The sequence below is a fragment of the Ambystoma mexicanum genome, chromosome 5q (assembly GCF_040938575.1).
Source record: "Ambystoma mexicanum isolate Mex_15411 chromosome 5q, UKY_AmexF1_1, whole genome shotgun sequence".
NCBI classification, from domain to species: Eukaryota; Metazoa; Chordata; class Amphibia; order Caudata; family Ambystomatidae; genus Ambystoma; species Ambystoma mexicanum.
This window is the reverse complement of record NC_090933.1, coordinates 254,077,819-254,098,654: the sequence shown is the minus strand read 5'-3', so window position 1 is coordinate 254,098,654 and position 20,836 is coordinate 254,077,819.

The window sequence follows — 20,836 nt, the reverse complement described above, 5'->3', positions numbered from 1 at the left end:
GGTGTTAATGTGCAGAATTCATCCTTGGCTGCACTTGTCTGCACTTCTCAAACTGGACTGCAGTTACCTTGCTTTGTTAATGGAGGGAAGTATGGAGTGGTTAGGTCCAGCTGAGGTGCAGAGTCTGCTTACCAGTTTACATTTCTTGGGAGGATAGCTCAGGGGCAACGTTCACGCCTTGGAAGCAAGACAACACGAGCAACACAGGTTTGATCCCCGGGTCAGCGCTTAGAAACCTCTGGGTATTAAGCGCGTTATAAATACCGTATCATATCATTTACAGATAAACGTCAGGCTTGATAGCTCTTTTTTCTGAACTGTGTGCAGCTCATGTGTGTTATAGATTTGCGTGTTTTCTGACTGCTACCCGCTAGACTGCTTCTATACACTACACATTTGACATTATTGTGGAACGATATAATTAAACTTGACATAACACATCCTAACTAGCTAGTAATGCAAAGCTGGGATCATGATCCAGAAAATAAAATGAAGTGGTGAATAAATAAACTTTTAAAAAGTGATTGAATAGCAAGGTCCTTATTATTCAGGACCAGTAAGCATCTGATAAAATGCAGTATCAAAATGATCACGCTCAGAATAGAGTAGTTTCTGTGATTATGAACACTGTTTATTCTTTGTATTGCTGAACAGGTATATGATATTTTCAGTAATGGGTCTCCTAATTGACTGCCAACTTATAGTTGGGTCAACCTGGTGACCCTAAATCGGTCAACAGTCTAGAGTGGTATACTGGTAAAGCTAGTTGACGATGGAGGAAAATGGAGGGTTAACATAAAAGTGAGTGGGACAAGGAGCAGAGTGGCAGAGGATGGTGGAGGGAAGGGTAGGGGCTAATTAGGTGGTTAAGAAGGCTCAGTGAGCACAGTAGGAGGACCCAGGAAGAGCCCCCCATATAAGAGAGAACAGGGTGAGGTGGGAAGGGGTGGTGACGAGGAACAAGAGGTGAGGGGAAGGGAATTGAATTGAAATGAGAGGGATAATGGGCAGGAGCCCATACATGGGTGTGAAGAGGGACCCCCATGAGAAGGAGAGAAGAGTGAGAATAAGAGGGGGTGGATGCAGGGTCATGGGGATATGGGACACTTCTTTAGTCGAGCAGTTGCATAGGTCAATCAGCATGGGTTGCCCATTATGCAGATGCACATTAGAAATAAAAAGGCTTGACCACCTTGAGGTGGGAGCGATCTGTAGGAATCGAGCAGATATGCGATCAACCAAATTGATTGAGAATTTGCCCTCAAATATTGTTTTCTTGGTTTTTAACATTTTTAATTCTTCGGTGACCTGTGCTGGTCTGGCTCCATTGCAATACATCTATGCATGCTAGAATTTCAAATCGACCATTTTGCTTTTCCTTTGAATGGTGGGGGTGTTCTCCTGTCCTCTTACCACTCTCATATTTTTTGTTTTAGTGATGTTTTAAAAAGGTGGCTTTTTCAGTAATATCTGCTGTTAACCACCTTCCGTTTTTGTAAACAAAGACCACTTGGTCGTGAGCCACGGTTTTATTCTACCATAAGTGCTCCGATCCTGCTTTTCTCAGGTTTGGACTAAGTTCAGAAATATCTTGTCTTCACAACAGTGTGTCCACGTTTTAGAAGTTTCCTTTGCACGTGTTTACCCATTCTTAATGAAAAAAAACTTGAGTTTGCTAAACTATCCCTTGAAGTGCTTGTAGGGTGTGTGGCCACATGGTTCAGGGGGTCCAGATCCTTAGTAATTCCCCATCTACCTACTTTGCATTCTTGAGCAAAGTGAGTGTGGGAAGGCCACGGTAATTCTGAGAGATCAAGGTAGGGTAAAATCTCTATCGTGAACATACCTTGGATTGTTGTTAGCAGGCTTTGAAATTGTGGGTATCAGTATCGATTATCTTTGTAAAGTGTCTGGAGAATAATTGTAGCATCAACCTTTGACTCAGGAGGAGTGCGTGATAGTATTATGTGGGAGACAATAACATAGGCTCACAAAATAAAATGAATGTGTCAGAGTAAGGCAGTGCTCTAAGCGGGGGAGAGAAAACAAGGGGGGCTGTAGTGAGGGGTGTGGCCTACATTGTGGGTGTGGCCTGAAGTGTCCCCAGCACAGGACAATAAAAAAGAAAAGTTGTTGGGTTACTTTATTTGCTGTTTCACGCTGGGGATTCACCAAGCCCTAAGCCAGTGCTGAATTGAACTGTGCTGTTTTCTTTGGTGCTCAATTAATTTTGTTTCATCCAATGGACTGTGTCAAGGACAAAATGCTTTGCAGCTTAATTTCCATTGCATTCACGTATTGCGGCATTGTGTAGCATTACCGACACGCATGAGAGCAAATGCAACCAACACCTGGCTTTAGGTCAGTATAATCACCTACATATTTACAATATTGTTGATGGTATTGTGGAATGTTATGGCAAGAGCACATCAGGCTGCTGGCCACATACAATATGTTATCATGGGTGCGAGTGTGCAATGTAATAGCGATTGTGGTCTCTAGGTTTCTTTCACAGAAGCTGATGCAATAAAGTCTGCCTAACGCTGCACACCGCACACTGAATCAGGCTTCCAGGTAACCTGCCTGGAGAGTGTTGGAGGAGGGAGCCGTGGACAAGAACAAGTAAGTTATCGGCCGGGCAGTGCTGGTCAATGGGCCAGCTCTTATTGGGTCCAGGATCCGGCATTAGATGTCTGGCTGAATCTCGGGACCCGGCCTGCCTCAGCCCCAGTCTGGCTTGGCGTCACAATGACCAAATCTACACTGTGCAAGTTCACACAGAGTAGATTACATTTACAAGCCCCCAAATTTCCTGAGGGAACACATGTGAAGCTGGGGGCTCGGTGAGATATGCCAGCAAGGATTCTGGTATTTGTAGTCTCTGTAAAGACTGGAGGGGAGTTTATGTACTCCTGCCCTCTATATGGCAGGGTAGAAGCACAGAGCACCCCAGCCAAGATTCTCTATGCGGTAGCAATGGACGAGCATTCAAGGCTTAAGCTCTCAGGAGGTGATGCAGGCTGGTTCTTAAGTACAGTGAAGTCCCCATCCCCCACAAAGGAATGTCCACACACTATGTTAGGTGATAACACAGTTCTTTATATACATAAGGGTCAAGGTATATACACAACCAATAACACACTTTGTACTCTGGCAATTCTAATATAGTCAATATGTACAATGTCTATGTGTTACTCTGTTCACTCTTGACTCCTTTAAAATGCACCAACTGCTGACAGTTTGAATAGCAAACAAATCAAACAGTAATGTGTATCAGACATAGGAAGGAAGACAAGTTAGGTTAAACAATGGCAGAATGCTTCTCTTGCTACTAAAACGCAGTTCTGCGTGAGGATCCCCTCACCTGGTCAACCAGTAAATAAAGATTATTACCAAGTCCAGTCCATTAATGTTTAAGTCTTGTTTCGCACTCAAATGTTCTACTACCCCAATGTAACTGAGTTTATTATAATTATTATTAATTTGCATTTTTAAAGTGCTCACAAAGCCCCTGGGCATCAAGACGCTGTTACAGGAATATGTCTTAGCTGCATATTTATAACACGCTTAATACCCAGAGGTTTCTAAGGGCAGACCCGGGGATCGAACCTGTGTTGCTTCATGTAGTCTTGTTTCCGAGGTGAGTACGTTGCCGCTGAGCTTGGTTCGTCGGCGGGTCCTCCGTGGGTGAACTCCCTTTAAAGCAGGAGCCACGGGTCGTAGAGATTACTACAAAAAAATGTGAACACTGTTGTCGGGTGGGGGGAGCAGCTTTGACCTTCGCAGTGCTCGTCGAAGATCGGTTGTGGACGTCCTGTGAAGATGAGGCATGCAGTGCACCTCGATGACAAGAGTTTGTTGCCGCAGAGCAGATCCATGAAGAATGTAGACCCAGCAAGGGTGTCGGGTTGTCGGCATTGGCGTCGACGATCGGGACTAGACCACGGCTGGCTTTCAGATCTTCGTCGGCATCTTTGTGGACTTCGGGTGGTGGGAAACACACTGGCGGATTCTCCTCAGTCGTTGACGACCTTGACTTTTTCCGGCAGGACAAAGCGGTCAGAGGTGATGGAAAGGAAGTCCTTCTTTCAGATGTTCTTAGGCAATGGAGCGTTGCCACTCTGGTCGACGGGCTTACAGCAGTTCTCTGACCCTCAGTCGATGGTGATGGTCGTCGACAGCCTCGACGTCCTGGTGCTTTACGTCAGTGTTTCTCGGCGGACCCCGTCTCTGGTCGACAGCTGTTTGGGACTGACTTCCAGGGAGCCTTGATGAAGATCAGCTTCTGCACAATGTTCCCTTGTAGCTTGGTTTGAGGTCTCCTAAACAGGTCCTCTCTTGGATCAGTCCTTGACAAACACAGCAGCTTTCAGATTGGTGAAGGAAAGCAGCAGCAATTCTTCTTCTTCCAGCGGGCTTCAAGGATAAGCAGCTTCAAGTTTCTACTTCAACTTCTGAACAGTTCTGGTATGTGAGAAGTCCCCAGATATACTGTTCTGTCTCTCATTCACACTGCTGAGCCAAGCTCAGGCAGCCAATCATTCAGAAGGGCCTTCATTCAGGCAGGCAGCCAATCGGGTGCACAGTGCATTCAGGCCATTCAATTCCACCCACCCAGACACCCATACCAAGGAATGTGGATTGGGGCAAGTACCCAGCCTTTCAGCACACCACACTGCATTCTTGTCACTTTTGGGCAGGGTTGTCTCATTCTTTATGTCACACACACATACGAGACACCCATAGCATGAAGTGCATATTGGGCACACACTCCATTCACCCAGGTCCCACCCCAAGGTTGTACCCACAACATACAGTCATTGGGAAGGCTCCAGCCAGTCTGGCCTGGATTTACCCACAATGCCATATGTAGGCCTACCCAGGACTTTGGGAAAACAAGGTAAGAGGTAATAGAAACCAAGAGGCCACAGGGGCCATCTTGTCTCCTATCAGGAATCCACTGATTCCTATGGCAGGACCTGGTTATCCCAAAATGGAGGATACTGAGAGCACCTGTCAAATTCAGGATGGAGCTGCCACCCGCCCATACCCTGCTCTGTGGGCCACACACAGGTGTACAAAAACATACACTAGGGGTACAGGGTTGTACCCCCACCCATGGGTGCCATACAGGTATCCCAAGGGTCTGTTCACTACAAACAAAAAGAGGAAGAGCTGCACTGCCAGGAGTCCCACATGAACTCCTGTGCAGAAAACAACACAGAACACACATGAAAAGGGAGTACAGGAGAAGGACATGGATGCCATGTCCCTCCAATGCATTTCCAGCATCACAGTCTCTCAGTCAAGATGGCACGAATATCACAATTGCACACGTTTTGCCTACCATATTTCTCCTTACATTTATAAAAGATGGCTTGAAAAGTGCACAAACCATGGTAAGGTACACATACACACATATATGAATCCTTAAATATATTTGTGTGCATACCTTACGGTGGTTTGTGACATCACATATCTGGCCCGCTTGTTTTTGTTCACTGACATATATAGGCCAGGTATTTTTGTTCACTGACAGTCGGAATATGAAAATTCAAAAGGTGCTATATTTCTAGACATTAAACTTGTCGTATGTTCTTAAAGTACTATCCTTTGGGTTTGGTCTCAGTTCATGCTGCACGTTCTCGGGGCAATAGGCAGGACTCAAACACACAATTCATTTGTATACATGAAGTTGAACCTTAATGTTATTGACATTTTTTGGTGATGTTTTTTCTTGCTTTCTTGCTTTAGTTTCCCTGTCAGTGCCTCTGTTTTGTATGCATTTTGTGTCTTCATATGTATTGTTTGTTCTAACACAAGTGTGTAATAAGTCTTGAATTATTAGCTACTTATTCTATGTTTAACATTACTCAAAACTCTGAAAAGCTAGCATTCATTATGATAGTATCCAAAATTACCAGATAAAAAATATTGTTCTATTGTTCATGCCACAACCATTGCCTATGTGTATGTACGATGCGGTTCCTGTATTAGCAACAACACTCCAATTTGCAGGCCGATTCATGGAATTAATGTGCGCCAAAAATGGCAGTGCAAGCATGAAAATCGCAGCGCAAGCGTGAAAATCGCAGCGCAAGCGTGCCAAAGCCACGCACATCGATTCATGGAAGTCAGTGCGCGTGTAAATCCTGGGATGTGTGCTAAAATTGTGGGTGGTGCATGCGGGCGCACACGTCATCAAATTGTGTGCGCTATGTGCACAGCTAAAGCGCACATAGCGCAGCGCACACAACAAAAGTGGGCAGAACACGGGGCGTAACACGTGGAATGGGGAACAACGCTGGGCATTACGGGGAAGTACAGGAGGTAAATGGTCGCAACGCCCACACGCGCACCTACAACATGTATTCATGGAATCGAACGGGGGAAACGCGTGCGCCAAAAAAGACACACTAATCCGGAAACACGTACGCCAGCAGGAAGCAGGCGTACGCGGCCCCGCGCAGCATAAAAGTGCGTGCAAACAACAAACAAGCTCAGACGCTATGATGAATATACCGTTCCTCGCAGCAGTGGTCATGGGACACCGCAGGAGGAGGAGGATAGCCAGGCCCCACATTTTTACACCCAGGACCAGCCTTTTTGGGATGCCTGATGACTAGGTGTATGGGAGGTACAGGTTTCCACCACACATAATACTGGACCTGGTGATTGAGTGGAAGGATGACCTCACATCACCCACCCTGTGCTCACAAGCACTGAGACCCTTGGAAAAGGTGCTCAATGTACTACACTTCTTGGCCACTGGTTCATTTCAGCGGACAAGTGCCATAATGGGGGGGGTGTCACAGGCCACGCAGTCACGCTGCCTAACCAGGTGTTGGCCATCATGACTGCACGCTCCTCAGTCCGCAGGCACATATACATGCCCAGAACACCTGCAGAAAGGCAGGCTGCCATCCAGGACTTTTACGGGGTGGCACACCTGCCCAAAGTGCAAGGTGCCATTAATTACACCCATGAGGCTCTACGTCCTTCAAGGGCAAACAAGCACATCTATAGAAACCGCAAGCACTGGCATTCCATAAAAAAACAGGTAGTCTGTGATGCCAAGGGAATCATCACCTCAGTATATGCAAACTATCCATGATAGTTTCATTTTCGGAATGTCACCCCTAAACCGGGACCTAGAAGCTGGGCGGCATGGCGATACATGGCTGCTTGGTGAGTATAAATGCCTCTGCACATACATGCATGTCAGATACTGAGTAATGTGACAACCCCACTAATGATACCCATCATCACCTCCCCAGGGGACAGTGCCTACCCTCTGAGCAACCACAGGATGACGCCAATTCGGAACCCCACCACACCACCTGAGGTAAGATATAACACAGCCCATATTGCAACCCGGGGATAGTGGAGCGCACATTCGGAGTGCTCAAGTCACGCTTTCACTCCCTTGACCGCTCTGGTGGCCAGCTGCTATACGCACCCCCAGTAGTGAGCAGGATCATAGTGGCAGCATGTGTCCTGCACAACGTTGCAACCTGCCGGGGCCTGCCGGTGGACATGGTGGTGCCCCCACATCCCCAACCACATGCACGGCCGCTGCGCATGGGAGTTGAAAGGGCACGTGGTGAGGCAGCCCGTACACAGCTGGTGGCTAATTACGTCACCTAAAATCCTACCCCTGTGGAGTGCACACAGTCCTGGCACATACCAGCTGACAATCAATGATGATGACATAAGGGACAGTCGACTGTCACAACCATACCAGCCTGAGATTGGTCACCTGGAAGTGTTACATTTTGTGCATCCCTACCTACTTAAAGACAACCAATGCTGTGTGACAAAAAGACACACATTCATGCTGCATGAATGGCTACCCCCTTGAAAAATAGAACATGAAAATAGTGCCATGTCACCCAACCCATCCCCATCTCAGCTATCCAACACACCATGGCATGTCATGCAATGTGAAAGCAACACAATTAATGCACAACACATGACACAAGTGTCACAAAGTGCACTGTCCCAAATGTAAACAGGCCACAGACAATATGCTCCCAGTAATCAATCAGAAACAGCACACATGAACAAATACTTAACAGCAACACAGGATGAAACAGTGTCAAAATATGACAGTACAAAATCAAAGTAGTGCAAGTCTCACAACCTGACTAAGCCAGCACATCGACCCCTTCCAACTGCAGAGTGTTGCTGTCAGGCAAATGTGTCAGTGTACTGCATACAACATGAACTGCATCTGTAAAGGAGACAGCCTTGTGAAGACATGAAGAAGGTACATGTGAATAAGGAGAAAGACGTGGATGCACAAGCACATATCAATACACCATGCAGTGTTCAATCCAACAACAATCCCCACTAGGGATGTACACACAGTTTTGACTACAGACTGCCCACACAGCTCATGGGAGCCCAATGTCACTGTGTAAGTTACTGTCACTTGGTCACACCCTTTGCAAACCCATGGAAAGGGGAAGCAGGAGGGGTGTGTGTCAGGAACCCAAGCATTTAACCCAAAGACAGGACAAGCCTGCATGTGCCCAGCTGGAATACACAGTGGATGCCCACGGGACCCACACAAGGCAACACACTGTAAAAGAAAAAAAAAATGGCCATGTGTGGACCGGGGGGAGGCCACCCAGGAGGTTCGAGGACAGAGTGCACCCCAACATCCACCTGCGTGGATGTTGAGAAAAAAATACCTCCATGGGCTCATGGTCTGCACGTCTACGCTAATGTGGGAGAACTGCTGTCGCTCTCTTCACCCTCTGCTGCTACATCAGGAGGTGGCCGTGCTATGGGAGGCAGCCCACGCAAATCCCTGGTATGGTCCTCCATGGCAGCAAGCATGCAGGCATGGAAGGTTTCATTCTGGAGGATGATGGTCCGAAGATCCCCATGCAGCACCTCACGGGTAGCCCGCATTTCTACCTGCATGGCCTCGCGTGATGCCCGGATCTCCGCACGGGTTGCCTGGAGCTCTGCTGAGAGTGAACGTGTGAGCTGCTTCACCTGCTGTTCTGACCTAAAATTTTGGGAAGCCTCAAGTTCACCCAGAGTCTCCCTGAGGAAATGGTGTTCTAACCTCAGGGCTTCCCTGTGGCCCTGTGACTCTACAGATATGGCTTCGCACAGAGTCAACAGTGCCGCCCGTCGGTCCCTGTTGGACGCCAACATGTCCTCCCTGTGTGATTGGCAAATGGAGTCTGTTGCCTGCTGTTGGAGCTCCATCTGCCTTTCAGGGGGGAGAATGGAAGTGGCCACCCTATCCATTGCCTGAGCCATTATTTCACACGATGCTCCCTGTTGTGCTGCTATACCGTACATGGAGTTTTCCCATACAGTATTGCCTGGTGGCACACGGCCACCGCGTCGGCGGGCACCACACCTGTTTGGGGCAAGGCGATCTGCACCTTGCTGTGCTGGCACTGCCTGAGGCTGCAGGACTGCATTCCCCCTTTGATCTGCTGGCCCAGGAACATGATCAAATGTTGTGGAGTGTGACCCTGAATCTGTAACCGCCAAAGGCACAGTTACCAACACTGACATCCCCATGGAGGGGCCTACCCCCCGGTGCCGGTGGGTTGGACAGAACAGCATCCCTGGCAGAAACACTCACCTGCGACGGCACATATGTCTCACTGTCCAATTCAGCACCTGAATCATAGAGGTCTGTGGAGTTGCACCCAGAGACACCCGTGGACAGTATGGTCTGCAGGAGGATTGGGTTTTCACCCACCACCACCCCACGTCCTCCACTGGTGCCCGGTTGTGGCTGGGATTCCTTCTGGGTCTGCACCATCTCCTCTACCTCAACAGCATCAAGTGCGTCATCACCTGCAAAAACATGAAAGACAACAAATGGAAACAGGCATGAGCACCATAGCACACACAGGCCGGACAAGCCAGAGATCCAGTACATGAATTACACATGTCCCACATGACTATAACCCTGGCATGCATGCACTGTCAATGAGTTGGAAGGGGGGGCAAAAAGCAGACACTGAGGACTCCAAGATGGAAAAACAACACATTTGCTGCATGCTGGATAGCACTGGCATCACATATTAGCCTGTGAGTGGCATGTCCAATACACATACATGACACATGCCAGCACACAGATGGCACATAGCATATCCATGGTACTTTTGACAAGTACAGCCATATGTTAGTGAATGAGTACTGTCACCCATCCATGTGAGATGGACATGATGAGATGAAAAATGCAAAATACTGTGACAAAATATGCATGTGCCACACACTGCAACACATCCAGTTTACAATAATACAGTGATGGCAGGCAGATGGATACATCAATGGTTGGCCACTTCAACATGACAGGAAATAACAGTCATGTTCCACATTCAAACAGGCCCCAAAAATAAATGTGAGCAGGCCCTTACTCAATCAGCGTGAATGGTCAAATCATTCCCATAACAAGGTAATAAATGTGGGCCATTGTGGGGTGTAATCTATGACAGAAGCATGTCACATATGTGGCATTAGGGCAGAAAAATGTGTTGCAAAAATGGGAGGATTGAAACAATCAGGCTGAATGAACACTGAACATTTTGAACAATGTTGTTGCAAGATGACAGTTCAAGGGCAACTACAGTAATGTGGTGCTAATTGGCTACTGTGGTCAGAAGGGATACTGTCATACCCAAATTCAAGGCAGTGAATGGTTTGGAGGAAGCACATGGGTGACCCATACCATTCAGGAGTACACACCCTCACCTGACACTCAATCAGAACACATCAACCAAGCAACATACACATGGATTACACACACATGCATGGGCACTCACCGGACAATGCTTCATAATCTGGTAGGTCACCCACGCCTTGGATCTGTTCCTCTGTGACGAAGGTTCCAGCAACAGACGCATGTTCAGTGAGTTGGTCGTCCTCTGGTGGAGACCCACCGCCAGTCACCAGAGTAGAGGCATGATTGGAAGCCAGCTTGTTCTTTGTTCTGCATTTCAGGTAATTCCACCGCTTGTAGCAATCATCAGCTGTGCGCCTCACAAATCCAAGGGCACTAATGTGGTCTGCGATGGTCTGCCAGTGGGCCCTACGTTGAGCAGGTGTAGTCTTGCAGCCTGCAGCCACCACCATTTTGTGGCTATGTGCCAACACATAGGCCACAAGTGCATCAAGTTTGGCTTCATTGAAGCTAGGCTTCCATGATGTGCCGGAGTGTGTAGCCGTGTCTGGGGTCTCAGCCTGTAGTGCAGGAGCACCCTTCTTCTTCTTCTTGGAAGGTGATGCGGATCCTGAGTGGCTTACGCCGCTCTGGTTAGTAGGGGCAGAAGTGCAGGTGGACTGGGTACTTGAAGTTTGCGAATGCACAATGACCAAAGGTCTTCGTGCAGGCATTGGCTGCAGGGTGATGTTGGCAGGGCCAATGTCGGAGTGATGGACCTGGACTGACACTGTCCCGGCTGGGAGACTCGGAGCTGGGGTGGATTTAGTTGCAGCTGCCCCTGCAGCCTCCTCACCCTGGCTACTTGGGGCAGCAGATGACATTGTTGCCCCAGATCCATGTGGCCTGGTGACAGCAACTTTCACCGCCACAGGTGGCTTAGACTTGGTGATGTGGAAGTCAGCCTGAGAGTCATCCTTCGCCGGTTCAGTTGACAAAATGGGCCGGTCCAACAAGGGCTGAGCTGGGATGGTGTCAGCTACATTTCCCAAAACCATGGGGGGGGTATAGGTGGCCCCGATTGGTCCTCCACACACTGGGCTCTAGGGGCACCCTGCAAATCCTGGCCACGTCGCCTACTGTGCACACCGTGCCCACCTCTTTGAGCTCAGCCACCTTTGCCTCCCTTACTGCTTGGTCACCTTACAACCATGGCACTGATGTTGTTGTGAGTATGGGAGTTGCAGTAAACAATTGTCCTGGGCAATTGGGGTGAAAGGGGTAGGGTACTAGATGGAATTCGTACCCTAGTGCTCTAGCAAGGCTGTCTGTGACCCCTGGGGGAAGATGACGGGTCACGCAATGCACAGGCACCCCAAAAACAAAAGTACACATGCACACAACCCCTGGTAGACCATGTGTGTCGGAAAAAAAACCTGCACTACGCTGTGGCACCCAGAAACAAAAAAATAAGCACACGCGTGTTACACGCAGCCTACAATGACCTCTGAAGGGGTACGTGACACACGGGGGCAACCACAGTTGGAAAATACGTGCGCGACACACCGTCTGCCTTGAAAAAGAATGTGAAAAAGACGCGCGTGTGCGTGTTGGCAACACCCCCGCCAAAAGAAGGAAAGAACACAGTCTGAGGAAACAGGGAGTACGAACTGGAAACGTTGTGAAGTAATCACGTGTGAACTGACAAGTACAAGACTCACCCGCTCGCTCTCCACAAAAAGCACGTACAATGAAATGGCATCATACAAGTATCTTTTACGCCTGCCCACACGTGCAACGTCACAGATGCGCATACGCGCTAAGGCCCTTTCCTCCAATAGCACGCTGACGTGCATTATTCTCACGTGCTTATTCACAATGCACCCGTGTTGCGGGAAACGCCTGCGCACGTAACGTCACAGACGCTCTTACGCGCTAAGGGCCTTTCCTCGGATTTCACGCTGACGTGCAATTTTTTCACGTGCCAAATCACTCTGTATCAAGCTGGCCACGCAACAACACACGGAAGACCACGCTCCTGCCCAGAAGGCCGAATTACTGCCCCCCAGAGCCCTGAGCACGCTCCCACCTGCCATCTGCTGCTGCCTGCCTGCCTGCTGGCCATGTGCCCTGCTATTTGGTGCCTGCACGTCAGCCATCTGCAGGGGTGCAGTTGCTGTGACCACCCCTGCTGGAACAGAAGACTCCCGACTGGAGTACCATCTTGCTCCCCAGCCCCAGGGCCCAGTTGCCCACCCACACCTGCCTCGGGGGTTACCATGTTGGACACAACACCACCTGGCACCACTGGCAACCCCCAGTCAGAGAGGCAGAGGGCTACCAGCTTCACTGCTGCAGAAGTTGGTATCCTGGTGGAGCAAGTCCTGGGGCATTATGATGCCCTCTTTGGAAGTTCACGCGCCGACAATGAAGGACGGAAGAGGATCTGGACGGACATCGTGGCTGCCATCAACGTGGAGGAGGTGGCAGCCCGCGACTTGCAACACGTCCAGAAGCGCTGGGAGGACCTCAGATCCAGGACCCTCAGCAAGGCCCGGTGTCTTCTGAAGGCAAAGCACGGAAAGGGGTGCCGGGGCCGCCTTACCAACATGCAGATGAGGGTCCTGGAATGTATAGGCCCAGCGTTCCACCTCCGGGTCCTTGGGAGGCAGACTTGGCGTACTGATTGGATGCTGTGCATGTTGAGGTGTGGCAGGTGTGTGCAGGTTGCACATATGTCTTGGAAGGACCATGTTTGTATGTGTATGTACATGGACATGACCCTGCCGCATGAGACTCCAGTCATGTGTGAGGCACATCAACGGTGTATGTGTACAAAAGCATTAGGGCCAAATGCATGTTGGGGTGCACACATGTTTACATATCTGTATATGTACCATGGCATGGTTGGGGTGTGACACATGGATGCGGGTTCCTCCTTCATGTATGTGCATGGTGTACATGTGTGTGTGTGAGGGTATTTGACATGCGTGCCACTGTGATACACCATGGATGCATGTGACACTGACATGTAGGAGGCTGATTGGCAGATGTGAAATGGATGCCGGGATTGCACTGCATCAGGTGGTGTAGATGTACAGATGCATGTACGTCTGGTGGCGTGTGTGCATGTGTTTGCCAATCCCCGTGTTGCATGTGATGTCAGGCTAACCTTCGGATTGTCATGGTGTTGTATGTGTATGGATGCTGATGGCTGCTGCAACATTCCAGTTCATTTGCGCGGGAGTATTGATAGAGATGATATGTGTGTTGGGGAGTGTGAGGCCATGTGTGAAGGTTGAGACTGCCACTCATCTGCAACTGTCATGTGTGCATCAGACCATTGTACAGTGCCCTGGTGCCTGTGTTCTGTCTCTCCTTGTCTGCAGCATCAACTGATGAAGAGGGCGGAGATGGTGCTGTGGAGCACACAGGCAGGGATCCCACCGCCAGCCGGAGAGGCAAGGCCCAGCTCCCCTCCCAGGTTTCCATCTCATCGGGGAGTGAGGAGTCTGGTGCCGCCTCTGTGGTCGCAGCTGCCGGGGGTAGGTCCAAGAGGCGGAGGTCAGAGGTGGACTCCTCGGCAGCAGAAGGGGCAGCTGAGACCCCACAGGGCCCTACGGAGGAAGATGGCACAGAGTCATCCAGGTTGGTGGGGGGTTTGGTTGAGGGGGAGGCCATGGAAGTCACACACACGGGGCCTGAAGGGGGGGATTCCACTGGTGCCAGTGGTGCAGTCCAGAGGCAGGGACAGGAGGCAGTACAGGCCGCCACAGAGGTGCCTGTGTGTAATCCTGTTCCCGATCCTGTGACTGCATCATCCGGCACCAGCAGGGATACCTTCGTCCAGACCCGTTTTCAGGGAGGTAATAGCCGCACAACAACTGGCCTTCCTCTCCCTGCGGACGTGGCAATCCAGGATCGGATTGAGCATGTCCTGGGTGGGGTGGTGTTGCATGTTTGTGACATTCGGGATGACGTGCGGTGTTCTCACGAGGACAGCGCACGTCATTTTGAATGTCTCGAAGACCGCGTCAACCTACTGGGCAGGGTCACCAGTGCTGGGTTCCTCCTTGTGCTGGAGCTTCTGCCGACCCCCTCCTCAACTGAACTCCCTATGAACCAGTCGTCCTCCATGCCATCTTCCTGCCCAAGTGTCACCCAGGCACCCTGTGGAGCTGTCCCTGACCCAGCTGCCAGGCTGGTGGAGGACACATCCCTGCCACAGTCGGGAGTCGGAGGTCCAGCAGGGGTGGCCACCCCAACAACTGGACCCCAGCAGGTGGCTGACATGCAGGCAACAATGGGCAGGGCACATGCATGGCAGCAGCAGGCTCAAGGTGGGAGCGATGATGTCTCGGGCCAACAACATCAGAGTGGTAGGCATTGGCCGGAGGGCAAGAGGACCCTGGATTGCAAGTGTCTTCCGTGCAGCAGCGGTTGGGCCAGGCCATAGATGCGGAGCGGGGGCGGGCAGAAGAGGCACGGCTCACAATGGTCAGGGCGGAGAACTCCATGCGGAGGGCACTGAGGCGGGCCGAGTGCCTCGAGGCAATTTGCAGGGAGTTGGAGTTCAACATGGCATCGTCCCTGCGAAACCTCGGGGACATGGAAGAGGCCCGCCTCCAGGACATATAACAGGAGTTCGATGATGCCCTGGCCCGGGAAATTGGAAAGTGAGCCGTCGGACTAGCCTGCCCCGATTGTATATAGTTTGTAGTGTTAGGTTTCATTTTCATTTTCATTTATTTTGGGGTGATTGGACTATGCCCCACACTTTTGTATACAGTTATTTCTTAGGTAGTTTCTTTGATACGTTTCATTTCTTTTGTTGGGCTAATGGACCCTTTCAAAATTGCTTGTACATAGTTGGACATTGGATTCATGTGTACATTTTCTTTGGATTTCACCATGGAGCAATGGAATTTGATTATTACGTTTCCTTTGGATTTGTTTTGGTGGACAGTGAGTTCGGACCATTTTTCTTCAGGAATTCTTTGGATTGGATGTACATTTCCTTTTTCATTTTTTTGGACATGCATTTCATTTCGTGTTTGTATTATTTTTTTGGCTTTCATTTCATTACATTGATTTTGTTCATAATACATTTTGATATTTTAATTCCATGTGTGGGATTCGCTCATTGGGTTCATGCATGTCAAAATGTGGGTTTACACAATCTATAGCAAACAGTGTGTGTGTGTGAGATGGACATGTGTTGATGTACATGGTTGACTTTTGATTTGTGTCCTGACATAGGCATGTCGGTGTGGGGTGGATTGGTGAAATCATTGCACGTCAAGACTGGGGTGGCGTGCTGTGGTATTTTGGTGCACATGAGGCCCATGATTGTGCCGCTTCCTGTCGTGTTGCAGGGGGACATGATTCGGGGCCTGCTGGCAGGTGCCTCTCACTGCTGGGTGGATGGGGGTGCTGGGGGACATGAGTCGGGGCCTGACCCTCACTGCTGGGTGGGTGGGGGTGCTGGGGGACATGAGTTGGGGCCTGCTGGCAGGTGCCCCTCACTGCTGGGTGGATGGGGGTGTTGGTGGACATGAGTCGGGACCTGCTGGCAGGTGCCCCTCACTGCTGGGTGGGAGGGGGTGCTGGGGAACATGAGTCGGGGCCTGCTGGCAGGTGCCCCTCACTGCTGGGTGGATGGGGGTGCTGGGGGACATGAGTCGGGGCCTGACCCTCACTGCTGGGTGGGTGGGGGTGCTGGGAGACATTAGTCAGGGCCTGCTGGCAGGTGCCCCTAACTGCTGGGTGGATGGTGGTGCTGGGGGACATGAGTCGGGGCCTGACCCTCACTGCTGGGTGGGTGGGGGTGCTGGGGGACATGAGTCAGGGCCTGCTGGCAGGTGCCCCTCACTGCTGGGTGGATGGGGGTGCTGGGGGACATGAGTCGGGGCCTGGCCCTCACTGCTGGGTGGGTGGGGGTGCTGGGGGACATTAGTCGGGGCCTGCTGGCAGGTGCCCCTCACTGCTGGGTAGATAGGGGTGCTGGGGGACATGAGTCAGGGCCTGCTGGCAGGTGCCCCTCACTGCTGGGTGGATGGGGGTGCTGGGGGACATGAGTCAGTGCTCACTTGAGCATGGTGACATGTGGGCTGGCTGGGGGGCTTCGCCAGGGTGGATGGGCTGCCTGTGGGGCATGGCCAGGGGTGCAGTGTGTACCCCTGTGTTGGGGTCTGCCTGCAGGCCCTGGGGAGGGGGGAGAGGGCACACCTGGGAGGACACACACTGTCAATTCATTGGGGCACACCCGTAATACACGTACCCTGCTCGCACAAGGCCAATCGCGTGTGAAAGTTCCCGCGCACCCCAGAAATACAAGTACCCTGCTCGCACAGGGCCAATCGCGTGTAAAACTTCCCACGCACCCCCGAAATACACATACCCCGCTCGCACAAGTCCAATCATATGTGAAAGTTCCTGCGCACCCCCGAAATACACGTACCCTGCTCGCACTAGGCCAATCACGTGTGAAAGTTCCTGCGCACACCAGAAGTACACATACTACACTCGCACGGGGCCAATCGTGTGTAAAACATCCCGCGCACCCTCGAAATACACGTACCCCGCTCGCACAAGGCCAATCGTGTGTGAAAGTTCCTGCGCACACCAGAAATACACGCACCCCGCTCGGACGGGGCCAATCGCGTGTGAATGTTCCCGCATACCCCTGAAATACATGTACCCCGCTCACACGGGGCCATTCTTTGATGTCCTGGGTGTTAGTCTTAGCAGTGCACGTGGTGGTGCGAGTTATGGTTGCTTAGCTTGCCATAACTGGTGAATTTCTGGGGGTTTTCAGTTTTACTTGTAACCATAATGACCCTTTAACAAAGTTTTTTCACTGAATTTCATAGGTTTTTATTAGTGCAACTTAACCACAACATCCCTTTAACAGATCTTTTTCTATGAATTTCATAGATGTTTATGAGTGAAAATGTTTCATAATGTTACATCACTGTATATAAATTATTAATAATTCCTATTTTAACAGATATTAAAGAACTGTAAACCTCTGTTAACAAACATGTTTTTTGCAATGCATACTGATGTGTGTCGTTATCAGCAGAGCATGCTGGGGATGCAAGTCATGGTTGAATTACCCTGGGCATGAGGCTGGACCATGACCCCAGCCCCACCAAACCAGCCTGTTATCCACTGCACCTTCCGTGCATCCAAGTTCAGTGTCCACTATACCCTCATAGTGTGACTGATGGCCAGTCTCAAAAATGTACGGCACATGGGCTTCAGCCATGCCACATTCCCCAATAGGCAAATCAGAGTAGACAAATGCCCTTGCCGAGGGCCAGGCCCACTGCCTAGGCAGAAAAGTTATATCACTATTTTTTGTACTCTTTTTGGACACTTTCAAAAAAGTAAAACACAGGGCAGATTTGCAAAAGCATGCTTTCAGGTCCTTGCTGATGCTGCTTACCCAAGTTTACTGCAGTCTCGTCCAGCACTTTGGGCTGCAGCGGCAAGCAACATTTTTTTCACATTTAAACCTAGGGTTTTCGGCCATGCCCGAATGAGTAAATCAGAGAAGGCATTTGTCCTTGCCCAGGGCCAGGCCCACTGTCCATGCACCAAAGTTACATCACCATTTTTTGTACTTACATTTTGACACTTTTGGACAAATAAAACACAATACAGATTTGCAAAAACATGCTTTCAGGTCCTTGCTGATGCTCCTCGTGCAGGTTTGTTGTAATCCAGTCCAGCTCTTCAGGCTTCCATTCATACCTAGGGTTTCGGCCATGCCGCACAACCCAATAAACAAATTAGCGTACTCATTTGTCCTTGCTCAGGGCCAGGCCCATTCCCCATGCACCAAAGATATGTCACATTTTTTGTACTTACATTTTGACACTGTAGAAAAAATAAAACACAAGACAGATTTGCAAAGCCATGCTTTGAGGTCCTTGCTGATGCTCCTTGTAAATGTTTGCTGCAATCCTGTCCATCACTTCGGGCCATAGTCACAAGCAGAATACTTTTTCCATTCAAATCTATCCCAATTTTGAAAAACTATACCACATAGCCAGTGCCGGGTGGCCATGCCCACTTTAACCCCATTGCCAGTCCCTCGTGGTCATGGCCAGTAGCGAGATTTTCTGGGTCATGGCCTTAGGCCTTAGGCCATGACCCAGATAATCTGCCCATTGCCCATGGCCACAGGCTATACCTCGGTTACCCAAAGTATATCAATATTATTTGTACCTACATTATGACACTATTCAAAAAATAAAACACGGACAAATTTGCAAAACCATGCATTCGGGTCCTTGCCAATGCTCCTTGCACGAGTTTGCTGCAAATCAATCCATGTTTTATATTTTGAAAAGTGTCAAGGTGTACGTACAATAAATCGTCATATAACCTAGCCTGCACTTGATAAAATCCATTTAGATTTTGCACAAACATTCAAGCTTGGGTCTATAATCTTTCTGAAAATGTTTGTGCAGATTCGTCAAACAACAACAAAGTTATAAGCCATCTAAAAGTGTTGAGACCCCCTGTGGTGCTGGAAATGCTTGGAGGGACAGGGCCTCCAAGTCCTTGTTCTGTAGTCCTTTTTATCATGTGTGTTCTGTGTTATTTTCTGCACAGGAGTCCATGTGGGACTCCTGGCAGTACAGCTCTTCCTCTTTTTGGTTTGGTGAACAGACCCTTGGGATACCATTATGGCACCCATGGGTGGGGGTATAACCCTGTACCCCTATTGAATGTTTGTGGGCAATGGTGTGTGGCCCGCAGGGCAGGTTATGGGCTGGTGGTTGCTCCATGTTGAATTTGACAGGTGCTCTGAGAATCCTCCATTTTGGGATACCCAGGCCCTTCCATTGGAATCATTTGATTCCAGATAGAAGACAAGATGGCCCCTGTGGCCTCTTGCTTTCTATTGGCTGTTACCTTGTTTTCACAAAATCCTGGGAAGCCCTGACTCTGCCCCTTCCCCTGACTGGCTGTTGGGTGGAAGTTCCATATATGGTGTTGTGGGGAAATCCAGGTCAGACTGGCTGGAGCCTTCCCAATGACTGTATGTTGGGGGTAAGCCCTTGGGGTGGGACCTGGGTGAATGGAGTGTGTGACCAATATGCACTTCAAGTTAGGGGTGCCTGGCCTCTGGTATGTGACACAAAGTCTGAGACAGCCCTGCATGAAACTGATATGAATGCAGTGTGGAGTGCTGAATGGCTGGGTACTTTTCCCAATCCACATTCCTTGTTGTGAGTGTCTAGAGGGAGGAGAATGGCCTGAATGCACTGTGAGCCTGATTGGCTGCCTGCATGACTGCCCTTCTGGATGATTGGTTGCCTGAGTGTGACTGAGCAGAGTGAATGAGAGACCAAACATTATCTCTGGGGACCTCTCACTGATGGAAATTGTTCAGAAGCTGAAGTCGAAACTTGATGCTTACTCTTGAAGCTGAGCCGGAAGAAAAAGGTGATCCGCTGTTCGCTTTGATGCAATCCGAAAGCTGCTGTGCCTTCAAGAACCTGATCCAAGAGAGGACCTGGCTAGGAGACCTCTTCCTAAGATACAAAGGGACCATCGTGCATCAGCTAACCTTCACCATGGCTCCCTGGACATCAGCCTTCGAAAGACTGTCGACCGGAGACTGGGTCAACCGAGGAAACTGAAAAGAAGCGCCCAGACATTCCGTCCACCATCGTTGACCAGGGTTTGGAGGATCGCCATAACCACTGGATGCCCGATGAAGCTGTGTTGCCGAGAAGTGGGGACAGCTTGATGCTGTGCTGCTAATGACCAGAGCCGCAACGCTCCATTGCCTAAGAACACTTTGAATCAAGGACTCCCTTGCTCATCACCATCGGCCGCGTTGTCCTGCCAGAGAAAGTCAAGGTCGCTGATGAACTGAGGAGAATCCGCCGGTGGGTTTCCTGCCACCTGACGACCACAAAGACACTGACGACAGGACGCCCTTGCTGGGCCAAAGTTCTTCACTGACTCTTTTCGGCAGCAAACTATCGCTGTGGAGGTGCACTGCACACCTCATCTTCGCAGGACGTATGCAACCAATCATCGACGAGCATTGCCAGGACCAAAGCTGCTGCCTGGACGCCGTTGTTCACCTTTTCTTCGAGGGATCTCGAAGATCCATGGTTCCTGTCTTAAAGGGAGTTCACTCAAGAAGTATCCGTTGATGACCCAGTGTCG